The sequence below is a fragment of the Pinus tabuliformis genome, chromosome X (genome assembly GCF_031772625.1).
Source record: "Pinus tabuliformis cultivar Carrire ecotype Pingquan chromosome X, CPIR1, whole genome shotgun sequence".
NCBI classification, from domain to species: Eukaryota; Viridiplantae; Streptophyta; class Pinopsida; order Pinales; family Pinaceae; genus Pinus; species Pinus tabuliformis.
Genome location: NC_142308.1, coordinates 1521353823 through 1521367620, shown reverse-complemented (window position 1 = coordinate 1521367620; position 13798 = coordinate 1521353823).

Here is a 13798-nt window from a genome sequence, read left to right as displayed (position 1 = left end):
GATAAATAATTTTTCCTCCCAAAGTAATAGGCAACTAAGGAAGGATCCCTAATGGTTAGTGGGTTCTTCTATTAAAATCTAACAGATTTTGTTTAACAAGCACAAGTGGCGGCGAACCGAGCACATGCCAAATAGTAGAGTAAAGGATACTTAAATATGCACCTCCATCTATAATAGTTCCTTGTACAACCATATTACAAACCTGTACTATGATCTGGAAAGGCACACAAGAAGGAAGATGACATCTTGCTAGTCGATTCCAATCGAAGGAAGTGACCATACTACTTGGAAGGGGTACTGTAAGAAAAAGAGAATTACCCCCTTCAATTCCGAGAATGAGAGGATTTTCCTCATGTCTTGATGGAATAGGAGGATTGCCCCCAAGCTTATTGGAATATGAAGAAACGAAAAGAACCTGAGTGGGATCATATTCACTCTCTTCGGGAAAGGTACGATTAACTGAAGATGAAATCGGGTCAACTATTTCTTTGACTTGTGATTGGTCAGGTATAGACTCATGGGATTCACATTCAGAGAGAATGGGTTTGACCGACAGTTGATTTGTGTCAGTCACTTTATCAACTAGTGAAGGATTAAGGGAGAGTCTCCTATAACCAAATGGAAGTCGCTGTGGAGAAGTAGGATAGTTATCCAACACTTTTTTGGCTTCATCCAGATAGGGAAAAAGGTGAATGGGGTGATTCCATTCACATAACCTACAGGGAAACTTAACTTTACCCTTCTTTCCATGACCTTTCCTACCACTAGTTGATGGTGTGTCACCAACATGATCTCTAGAAGTTTATGACATAGGATGATGTGAACGAGAAGACCAATCTTCTCAGATCTGAGAATATTAGGGAAATTTCGAAGAATATGGTCTCCTATACAAAGTTTGCATGGATATTGAGCATTGTGAGGCTTATCGGATGGTTTCTCATCAGAAGTTGCATTCAAAGAAATGGTTGCTTGGTTGCCCCCTCAATGAATTTTCTTCTTCTTTTTATTCTTTCATTTCTTCTTCTTCTTATCCACCTCATTACTATTGTCAATACTTTCACCAGGCGAAGAGGAAGAAGAGGAGGAAGAAAAAAAACGAGGAAGAAGGAAAAGGGTTAACTTCAGGATCAACTTGAGGTTGAGTTTGTCCAGTTGGAGGGTACTCAATTACAAAGAAATCATGACATTTTAAACCAAGGAGGTTGAAAAAAACCATACTGGAAAGCTAATAGTAAATCCCAAAAGGGCAACGTAGCCATATATGGAGCACCAATATTTCCAAAAGAAGGAAAAGGACTAGGATTTCCATCAAAGGAAATTCCTTGATCGGTGGACTCTGGAGTTGTTGCCATATGTCTCGACCTAAAATAAACTAAGTAGTGACATGGAGAATGTTATCCATGGTCAATTAATTTTTTTCAATAAAAATAACATAACAAAACCAAAGAGGGATAATCTAGGCAAAAAGATTACCTAGCAAATGTGAACTACAGAATACCTCCTAGCAAACCGGGAAGTATGGCAAGCAATATCCCCGAATTTTGTGTTCGGTGTATCACAGTGTACAAAGTAGCGAACTCAGCTACCTAAGGATGGATAGAAACCTAATCTAGTCCTCCCACATATACTCGAAAGTACATGGAGGCCCAATCCATGTTAGCGGTGTCTAATGTGAAACCACATAGTGAGAGCATTCCTTTATACTTTTCTTACTATAAAACTGCCCTATATACCTGAAGGTACATGGATGAGCTACGATATACTTACATACATGGAATCAGGTACCACACTCAGAATGTATCATAGATAATTAGTGATAGCTTCTATGTTTTATGATGTTGGAACACGTCTCTAGCCTAGAACCTTTAAATGTTGTGCGTTAAGTTACGATGCTCCATTAGGTCAATTGAGGCAACTTTTAAGTTGATATTCTTAAGAATTTTCCTTTCAAGGTTCACCACATGATGTATGTTTGCAATTCCTAAAATGAAACTAACATGAGAAACATTCGTTCATTCATTTAAGAATGAAAATTGTAGCTAGTAAGGGATAGAGAAATTAGATCTTTCACAAAGAGCAAAAAGCACACCTAATGCAATTTCCCTAGCTATTCCTATAAATCATTCACAAACTACAATATGAAATTTTTTTTTTTTTATTTTCAGCCCCTTTGGTGTTTAGATGAACAAAAAGGAACTAGATGCACAAACAATCAATCAATACTTTTCACAAAAAACAAATACTTTATGACAGTTTCTTTTTCAGAGAAATCAAGACTTTAGGACACTTCCTTTTTAGGAAATACTAATCAATATAAACTAAATTTGACAATGAATTGATAATGATAAGTAAAACTCATAAGAAACACTAAACAATCAAGGTCAAAGTAGGGCTAGGAGAAGAGATACAAGCTAATTGAAGAACTGTAGAAACATTGATATTTAAATAAACAACTTCAGAAGAAAAATTGGAAAAATCCAAGCCAATGATGGGTTTTTAAGCTTAAGGGGGATTCGCATAGGTTAGAGTGGGAGTAACTATGCTACAGAACTATCTCTAAGCCAAGGGTGCTCTACAGAGAACTGTCCCCTGACCAAGCTTGCGCTAGTGCCAAAGAGGCCAATTAAATGACATCTAATCACAATTTTTTGACCAAAAACACTTAAAAAAGGCTGAAATAAGATCAATGAATTCAATTAAAGTATACTAGGGTGTACTATGATGACAATAAGCTACCAAGAATGACAATCATTCCCCAGTGGAGTCGCCACTTTGTTATGTGGAATTTTGCATCTACGGATAAATACAATTCCCCTAGGTGGGTAGCTACACCTAGAACAACATAATTAAAGAATTTAACCTTTTTCTATAGAAGAGAAATCAGACAAGGTACTTACTTGTTATCTTTCTCTTTCCGTTTGTCTCCTTTATATGGCTCCTATCGATCCTTCTCAAACTTAATCCGCTTAATAAGTACCTACAATCATAAACAAAGGACAAAAACCAATCAAAGTAAGATATCTATTGCTATAAGAAAATGGAATCGAAATTATTTACACATATGATCATCATACATAAAGACAAGAATATGGGAAAAGGTTTAAACAACTTTATTAAGTAGAAGGAAGAGTTACAACCATGAAGTTTGATCCAATGTCACTCCTCCAACTTGAGCTCCATCGAACATCACATCAAAAGCACAACACTCCAGCAGCGTAACAATACTTACTTACAATCTCAAAACTCACACAAGCAATATCCCCTTACAAATTCTCAAATTCTAGCCCTTGATCAGTTAGTTGAGTGCTCAATTTATAGGAAAATGGAGGTGGTTTGGTTATAAATGAGGGTATTGAATGGCATTTGAAACTTAGAGTTAGGTTCCATGGAGGAAGAGATAAGAGGATAGGAGGTTACTTAACTCATTCCCTATGTAATTTCAAGCTCATAGGAGATGATAAGTCTGGGAATCTTCTATAAATCTCCAGAAGATAAGAGTATTCCTAGAACCCTATGAAGAAATCATTCAATCTCACACAGCGCAGGTGAAAGTGGGCCTAAGTGCATTGAAATACACCCTTACATGGGCCTACCTATACTGAAGCGTATTTACCCTTGGATAAGGCTGAGGTGGTCCCTCAATGAGGCATTTTTAGAGGGCTTTAGCCCAGGAAACTTTCAGGGAAGGAGGCATTCAAAGTGATGACTTGTCTAGGGCATGTAGTAACTAGATTAGGCTTTGATGAGCCCTAAAAGTACTGATCTAAATGATGTAAATGATGTTCCCAAATAGACCTGTAACATTGGTGAAGTAAATTTCTCCATGTAATTCATCCAATAATCCATCAATGACAGGAAGAGAAAATTTATCTAAAATAGTGAGCTTGTTGAGCCCCCTATATTCAGGACACATACACCATGATCTATACTTCGTGTGCACCAATACTACTGGAGCAGAGAGACAAAGTTGACTAGGTTGAAGTATACCAACCTGTAGCATTTCTACAACCATACATTAAATTTCAATCTTTTCGGCATAGGGATATCTATAAGGCCTCATGTTTGGTGGAACACTTCCTGGAATCAAGTGAATAGCATGATCATGATTAAGGATAGGTGGGAGGCCTTTGGGAGTCTCAAGTACCTTGCAATGATTGTCCAAGACATTTTGGAGATCTAGAGAAACAACGGATTTAGATGTTTGAACCTCTAGTGAGCATAATTGTGCAATTACACCTCATTGTTATTTATTTAGAAGTTTTGTAATGCGATTAGAGCATATTATATTTCATGGTTTCCATGAGAAACCCCTTAACTCAACTTCCTTTCCTTCCCAAAAAAATTGCAAGTAAAGTTCCTGAAAATTAAAAGGGATCATCCCCAAATATTTTCACCATTGGACTCCTAGTGCAACATCATCACCACCCATTGGAATGGAAAGAATTATATTATTTAATACATATTACCCCATGGTAGCTTGATATTATGGAAATTTATGGAAATTTCTAGAGAAATTTATAGTTCCTCCATTTTCAAGCATCACTTGACACTCTAGTGTTGGATATAGGAAGTAATTCAATTCCTTGGCTATATGACATTGAATAAAATTATGGCAATACTTAAATCAATCAACACTATTACCTTTTTCTTCATGATATTTCTTTCTATATTGAGCCGTTCGGGAGTGATAATTCATGTCAATGCATTACAAGATATGGTTAGATTCATTTCTTATTTCTTTGGGGTTAGTTCTTGGTGTATATCTTATTGTTTTGACGCTTCTTGCTCCTTTTCTTCCTCCTTTTTACAACATGTGTAAAATAATTTATTCTCATCACACTTATGACCTTTAGTTTATTTCCTACCACAACTATAAAAAACCCCTTTTTCTATTTTTTTTTCCAATTGTTTTGGTGTCAACATTGTAGATTTTAGAAGGCTAGGAGTAACAAAACTTCCATGTTTATAGTTTTTATTGGTAGACTTCCTTATTTCCATAATTTTTATTTCAATTTTTCTTGACACATTGAATTCCTTCTGTAATGAATTAGGTTCCCAAAGAAAAACCTCATATTGGATGTTATCCTTTAAATTCCCTATAATTAAATCAATCCTATGCTCCTCTGGAATAACATGTACCCCCATATTCAATTTTTGGAAGTCCTTAATAATTGTCTGCCATTGAACCCTTTTGTTTGAGATTTATCAATTAGCTAAAGAAAGTGTCGTTGTTTTTATCCTCATAATTTGTTATCATTTCCTCCATAAAAATTGAACAAGTGATAAGTGGTTTACCATAATAAGGCCATTGATAGCATACAAATTGATTGGATTATAAATATAAAGTTTCGATGCGTACATTTTGTTTCTGTTTCACATTATGGAGATCAAAATATTGTTCCATCTGTTGTATCCATGATACCAGATCCTTGCCATAAAACTTACTCATATAGATATTAGGAATATGGAGGGTATTAAATCCAAAGTTAGAGTCTTTGAAATCATGATTAACATTCCTTTTTTCTCATCATGAGTTTTATCTAATACCTTTTCATTCTTAGGAAGCATTTTTGTAGCAACATTGCCAAACCTTCATTCAAACCTTCCATATCCACTTTTAATCCATCCTTCAAAAATTCCATGTCTTCTTTTAATCCATCCTTCAAACCCTCCATATTATCTTCCATTTCATTTTTTGTTACTCTTTGCGAGAACGGAATTTGTTGCCCTTGGTCTCATAATTTTGATAAACGATGTTGCATTTCATCCTCTTCTTCATGCATCATAGTAGAGATTTATGGTTGCTTACTAGGTGTTTCCATTTTTTTCATTTCAAGTAATTTTGGAATTGAACAATGATATTTATGCTTCAATATGCCCCTTGAATCATCTCAAACTGATTTTTCAAACAAAATGTATGCAAATTTAAACAAAATACACACCTTTTTATTTCTTTGTAGGAGCTCAAACTTAAATCTGTTGTAACTCTATAATTTCAGATCTCTAAGGTCGAAAATTTAGTTTTTTGGTAGCTCTATGAGTATTTTTTTGAACCCCACAATTAAAGCTAAAATTTGAGTCTTCAAGACAGGGTTATGCCCAATCTCCAATGATGACCTCAATATAGAATAGTTCATTAGAGTGAACTTGTATAGGATGTCGTGTGTCACTTTCTTGACCTTCTGATATGAAAATGATATATGACCAACTAATGTATGTTCATTTTTTGTCACGTTTTACGCAATTCAATTATGATGCTTTGAGAAAAGGTTATGACAATTTTCCCTAGGTCACTTGTTTGAGATTAAATTGTGGAGCCTGGAAAAATTGTAATTTCCTCAGATCATAGCTCTGAAAATATAGCAAACTAAGATGTGAAATTCGTACAAGACATTCACAAAGGTTTATTCTCTACGTTTTCGACATTGTGGCTTCATAAGCATTGCATAAAAAAATGTTATAGAAAAAATTTCCAAGATGACCTTTTTGGAGAACCAATACCCTAGAATCCAAAGCTCTGATACTAAATGTTATGCAACCAACTCACAAAAGGATAGATCAATGACTTAAAAATTATTATATTTGAGGGGGAAGCTACTCTTATATTACATAAATGAATAATTCTTGGATTTTACAAATGACAATACCTCACTAGTATATATAACAGTCTAAGGGGTCACAATATAATCAAAATCTACATAACAATAATAACAATAGTGGGCTTCTATGGGGCATAAAAATAACAATATGGGCACAAAAATGTTAGAAAATTAAATATTACGGAGCAATGGAACACATAAAATATTGCAGAAATATAAACACATAAAACACATAAAACAAGAGAGACACAGATATATGTGGCTCACCCAGTTTGGGCTACATCTGCCAAGAACAACCAGTCCTTCCTTTCTATTTTCCAGCAAAATGAAGAGACACAACCTACAATAGATCTGTTGTAATATCCTCTGTTTTATCTCACAGTCTCACCTCTCTACTTCTCACTTGGAGAATACGCATATATTACACAGACTTAATACAATGCCCTCATACAAAGAGAGGGGTTGCCTTCTAAGGAAAAAACCCTAAACTAAACATAAGTTCTACCATCAGATCGTCTGCCTAATGAACAACCCAGATTGACTAGAAATTACTATACTTTTAGGAGGCAATTTTACATTTGTTTTTAGCTTTGGGGGCGCTACCCCTAAAATCCCCCGCTAGGGGGGCGCTCCCCAAAGGTGATAGCCGTCCCCCCTAGACCCCCCCTGCAGGAAATATTTTACAAGCCGCATTGCCACCCCATTCCAAAATGGGGTCCAATGTGGCGATACCTTTGACTACAAAAGATAATCGGGCTCCACACCCAACAATCTCCCACTTGGAGACTGATTATAGTAACTCCATCGCATCTTCATTTGCTGCACAATGACTCCTCTTTGGACCTGGTTATTTCTCATCTTCATCTTCATCCTTCAAGACCAATTGAAATTGAGCATATTCTTAGTTTCTCCCTGGTTACAACTTTTGTTAGCATATCTATAGGATTTTGGCTAGTGTGTATCTTTTCTAGCTTCAACTCTCCATCTTCCAACACTGATCGTATGAAATGGTACTTGAGCTGTATGTGTTTAGTCTTGGAATGAAATGTTGAGTTCTTTGCAAGATGAATGGCACTTTGGCTATCACTGTATAATGTGCCCATATCATGCTCCTTACCCAATTCACCCATAAACCTTTGTAACCAAATCATTTCTTTACTAGCCTTTGTAGCAGCAACATACTCTACTTCTGTTGTTGAAAGTGCAACAACACTTTGGATTTTTGAAACCCAACTGACAGCTATTCCACCAACAGTAAATAAATATCCTGTAGTGCTCCTCCTATTATCTCTGTCACCTGCCATATTTGCATACACGTATCCCTGTAGAGAAATGTTTGAACCACAAAAGCATAATGCTTGATTTGTGGTACCTTTCAAATATCTGAGAATCCATTTCACTACCATCCAATGTTCCTTTCCTAGATTGTTCTTGTACCTGCTTACAACTCCCACTGCATATGCAATATCAGGCCTTGTCCAAACCATTGCATACATTAAGCTTCCAATTGTTGATTAGACATATAATCTATGACTTCTTGTGTCTTTGGGCACATTTCCTTACTAAGTTTGAAATGGATAGCAAAAGGTGTACTAATGGGTTTTGCATTGTTCATATTAAATCTTCTCAACACCTTTTGTATGTACTCATTTTGAGACAATGTTAATTTACGATTTTTCTTGTCTCCAGTTATTCTCATACCAAGGATTTGTTTTGCAGCTCCCAAATGCTTCATTGCAAATGAATTTGCCAATTTTCTTTTGAGCACATTTATTTCCTGCATGTTAGACCCTGCAACAAGGATGTCATCTACATATAATAATAATATAATATAGCTACCATCATTTTTCTTTTTTAGATAAACATGATGATCCGAGTGACATCTACTATAACCTTGTTCAGACATAAACTTGTCAAATTTTAAATACCACTACCTTGGAGCCTGTTTTAAGCCATACAAGCTCTTATTCAACCTGCACACTAGTTTCTCCTTCCTTTTCACTTCATATCCTTGTGGCTGCTACATATATATCTCTTCCTTCAAATTCCCATGGAGAAAGGTTATATTTACATCTAACAGCTCAAGATGCAAATCTTCAACTACTAATAGACTTAAAATAGCTCTGATTGAAGTCATTTTAACAATAGGATAAAATATTTTGTCAAAATCAATACCTTTCTTCTATGCAAACCCCTTCACCACAAGTCTAGCACCTTTGTTTTCCTCCATCTTCTTCCTTCAGCCTATAAACCCATTTATTCTTCAATGTAGTTTTTCCTGCAGGCAACCTGACTAACTCCCAAGTATGGTTATGCATTAAGGAGTCCATCTCTTCTTCCATGGCTACATCCCACTTCTTCCTACTTTCAACCTGCATTGCTTCATCATAACATTCGGGTTCACCAGAATCAGTCAACAAAAAATAATATAATGAAGGAGAGTATGGTTCAAGGGGTCTACTTATCCTGGTAGATCTTCTAACACAACTTTTAGGTGTTTGGGGTGCCTGTTGCTGTTGTGGTGGTTGTTGTTGTTGTGGTTGTTGATTATTATTATTTTCAAGCACCTTTACTTTTTCAGTGATTTCATCAAGAACTGTGTATTACTTTCTTTGCTTTTCTTGTTTCTTTTCCTGCAACTGATTCTTATACAAGACCTTTTCAGTGAATATTACATCTCTACTCCTAATGATTTTGTGATTTTCGTAATCATATAAGCAATAACCAAAATCATTAACACCATATCCAATAAAGGTACATTTCTTTGACTTTGCCTCAAACTTTGTTCTATTTTCTTTATCAATATGGACAAAGGCCTCACAACCAAAAGGCTTTTAAAAAAGAGTAGTTTACCTTTTTACCTATCCATGCTTCCTTTGGAACACCACCATCCAAGGAACTTGAAGGCCATCTATTTATTATATAAACAGTAGTATCTACAACATCTTCCCAAAATTGTAAAGGCAATCCTGCATGCAATCTCATGCACCTTCCACGCTCCATGATTGTTCTATTCATCCTTTCTAACACACCATTTTCTTGTGGTGTTCTTGGAACTATCTTCTCTCTACGAATTCCATGCTCTGACCAGTACCTATCAAACTCCTTACTACAATATTCACCTCCATTGTCTAATCTGAGACACTTTAACTTCTTTCTTGTCTCAATCTCAACCAAAGCTTTCCATTTCTTGAAAGTATCAAATACATCAGATTTATTCTTAATACATTAAATCCAAGTTTTTCTAGTTGCATCATCAATAAAAGTAACATAATAACAAGAGCCACCAAGAGATGAAATATGAGCAGGTCCCCATACATCTATATGCACAAGCTCTAATTTTTCACTCCTCTTTTCTTTCCCAACTCTAAGAAATCTAACTTTCTTCTGTTTTCCATAAGTGCAATTTTCACAGAAGTCCAAATCAACATTCTTCAAACCCAGTAACAAATTCCTTGAGTGAAGAATATTCATCCCCTTTTCACTCGTGTCCGAGCTTATGATGCCATAATGCTACATTTTATCCTTTGGAAGTTAAGGCATTAACAGAGTTAGAAATACATTGCATAAATAAAATGTACCAACCTTTTCTCCTTTTTCTAATATCAGGGCTCCTTTGGTAACCTTCCAAGGTTTATTTTTGAAAGTTGTCACACAACCTTCACCGCCTAACTGCCCTGTTGAAATCAGATTTCTCTTTAGATCTGGAACATGCCTTACCTCCTTTAGTAGCCATTGGTTTCGATTCTACCGTTTTACAAGGACCTTACCCATTCCAACAATTTTACAGGGTTTATCATCACCCAAATGAACTTGTCCAAAATCTCCTTAAACATAGTCATGAAAGTATTTCTTATCAGGTGTGGCATGGAATGAGGCCCCTAAATCTACCACCCAGGAATCAGTAGTATTTTTGAAAGAAAGAATCAAAGCATCTTGTAACACCTCACCTGTCACATTTGCTTCGTGATTTTTTTCTTGTTGTGCATCTCCTTCTTTTCCCTTCCAAGATCTACAATCTTTCTTTAGGTGTCCTCTCTTTCTGCATTTCCAGCACACTATCCCTGATCTAGACTTAGATCTACCTTTCCTTGATTTATTGGGATATCCTGAGCTCTTTCCTCTTTCCATTTTTTTCCCCTAGACTCTGAACTCAAAGCATTACCCGATGTCTCACTAGAGTTTTTCTGTCGCATTTCCTCACTAAGGATAGCACCGAAAACATCATCAAACTTTAAAGTACTAGATCTAGAAACAGAGTTACTAATGGCCATTACTAAACCATTCCAACTTTATGGTAATGAGCACAAGAATAACAGAGCTCTAACTTGATCATCAAAGTTTACCCCTATAGAACATAACTGACTTGTAACAGTATTAAAATCATTTAAATGGTCTGCAACAGATCCACCTTCCGACATCTTCATATTAAATAGTCGTTTCATAAGAAATACCTTGTTTGAGGCCGAGGGATTTTCATATAATTTCTCCAACGCCTTAATCAAACCCTTTGTTGTTGTTTCCTTCGAAATGTTGAAGGTGACCGACGCTGCGAGGCACAACCGTACTGTTCTGAGTGCCTTTCTATCGACAAGGTTTCATTCTTCATCTGTCATTCCCGTCGGCATCTTTGTTCTTCCGCCCAATGGTAGGTACATATCTTTTTGATACAGATAATCTTCCATCTGCATGTTCCACAGCCAGAAGTTTTGGTCGTTGAATTTCTCGACCCTAAACTTACCATCTTCCACCATTGCTCCCACTCGAACAAGGAACCCTTCCTTCTTACAAGTTTATCAGCCAAATAGACCTTTGGCTCTGATAACAGTTGTTAGAAGATTATATATTACGGAGCAAGGGAACACATAAAATATTGTAGAAATATAAACACAGAAAATGCATAGAACAAGAGAGACACAAATATACATGGTTCACTCAGTTTGGGCTACGTCCACCCAGAATAACCAGTCCTTCCTTTCTATTATCCAGCAAAATGAAGAGACACAACCTACAACAGATTTGCTGTAATATCCTCTGTTTTATCTCACAGTCTCACCTCTCTACTTCTCACTCTGAGAATACACATATATTACACAGACTTAATACAATGCCCTCATACAAAGAGAGGGGTTTCCGTCTAGGGAAAAAAGCCCTAAACTAAACATAAGTTCTACCGTTAGATCATCTGCCTAATGAACGACCCAAATTGGTTAGAAATTACTATACTTTTAAAAGGAAATTTTACATCTATTTTTAGCTTCGAGGGAACTGCCCCTGAAACCGCTCGCTAGGGGGGGGCTCCCCAAAGGTCGCAGTCGGCCCCCCTAGACCCCCCTGCAGTGAACATTTTACGGGTGGCATTGCCGCCCCATTCCAAACTAGAGTCCAATGTGGCGATAACTTTGAATACAAAAGATAATCTGGCTCCACACCCAACACAAATATAACAATAGGGGACTAGACTAACATTAAAAATAAGGGGGATGCACTAGTATTATAGGGACCTAACAGAATTTGAGAGGAATATACCTCCTTACCTGGAAATGTTTTCTTCTAGGCATCTTGCCAATAGGAAATTTCTTCTTTGTTATCTCTTCGACTTTACTTTTCATCTCCAATTGAATGTTATCATTCAAATTTTGAATCTCTTTTCATTATCTTCACTAGCTTGAATCCAATATTTTCGTCAATAATTCCCAACATCTCCCCTATACATTGTGTTGTTCCAAGGAAAAAATAAAATTCCCTTTTCATCTACTTCAATAATTTGAATTTAATTCCTTGTTGCAACCTGTCACCTAGAACCTCAAACCATACTTCCCTTCCGCATTTGTTGTCCCAACCAAAATTTGATTTGTCTCTTCAATGGGAATCATTCATACAACTTCCCTCACAAAAAATCTTGTTAGCCAATGAAACTTGTTCCACGTTGTTATTTGTTATCATGTTGCACATATTGTTTTAAATTGGTTGTAGTGAATTTTCATCACACTATACCAACTAGAAACTTCTCCTTTCCTTTTCCTCTTAAAATTTTAGTGCCCATTTCTTGTTCATTGTTGTAAAAGAATAATTGATGGGAAAATTCACATTTCCTTTTTTTGCAGCTATTAGCTATTATGTACCAACTCATATTTTCTATTGTAAGAAACAAAGAAACATTTTCCTCAGCAGGTAACCTCAACATTTGCCTATAATTTATGTCCCATTATTCAACCCATATATTTTTTTCTGTCCCTTTTCTTGCAAAACTATTTATATTACATACACGAGAGAAACATAGTTGGTGTGGTCACAAACCCCTCCCCATTGAGGAAACACTGTCCTTAGTGTTCTCTATCCATGTGAAACACATGAATCATAATTAAAGACACACATATTGTTTTGTGGAGCTTTATATTTGTATCTCTACACAATATTTACAAATACATACACATTCGCTTCAACTAGCAAACAAAAAAGGATATGGTTATCTCACTAAGTGTTGTGGCGAAAAATGCCTATGCAGGACGATCCTATCCACCTAAGGTGTGACAGTGCCTTAGCAACAAACATAGATAACTATTCTAGTATTCTTCCTTTATGAATTAAGAATGAAGAGAGATGGATGGACTAACCAGTGTCTTCCGTTCGTCCCTCGATCCGGTTTCTCTTCTCTTGGAGAGTTCCCAGCTACTTGCCTTCTCGCTTGCCCAGCTTCAAGAGGTTTCTGCAAGATCACAAGAAGAGAAGACTACACAAGACATGGATTCATATTCATAACTAGTTCAAGATTAGAAATAAACTAAACATACTAATGCAATCATACATCAAAAATACATCAGTATATAGGAGAAACCAAGATAGATTTATTGATGAATAACAAGGTTCAGGAAGAGATACAACCTAGAGGGCTACAATCCAGCATCTCCTTCTCAGCAAATGGAATTCCTATCTTCACCCCCTTCAAAGCATTAAGCACCCAATGATTCCAATCTCAAACCAACAACAATTCTTTGCAATAACAAAATTCCAGCCTCCAGATCTCATGGAAGAGAGATCCATATATAGATGTTTGGAGAGAGGATGAGTCAGCTTGAGATCTGATTAGTGTCCTCTCCCTCTGTCAGTTCTTGATTCCACTTGGAGGTTCTTGCTTCCACTTGGAGATTAGGAACCTCTTACTCATCACCAGTCGAATTCACTGAGGCAAGTGTCAT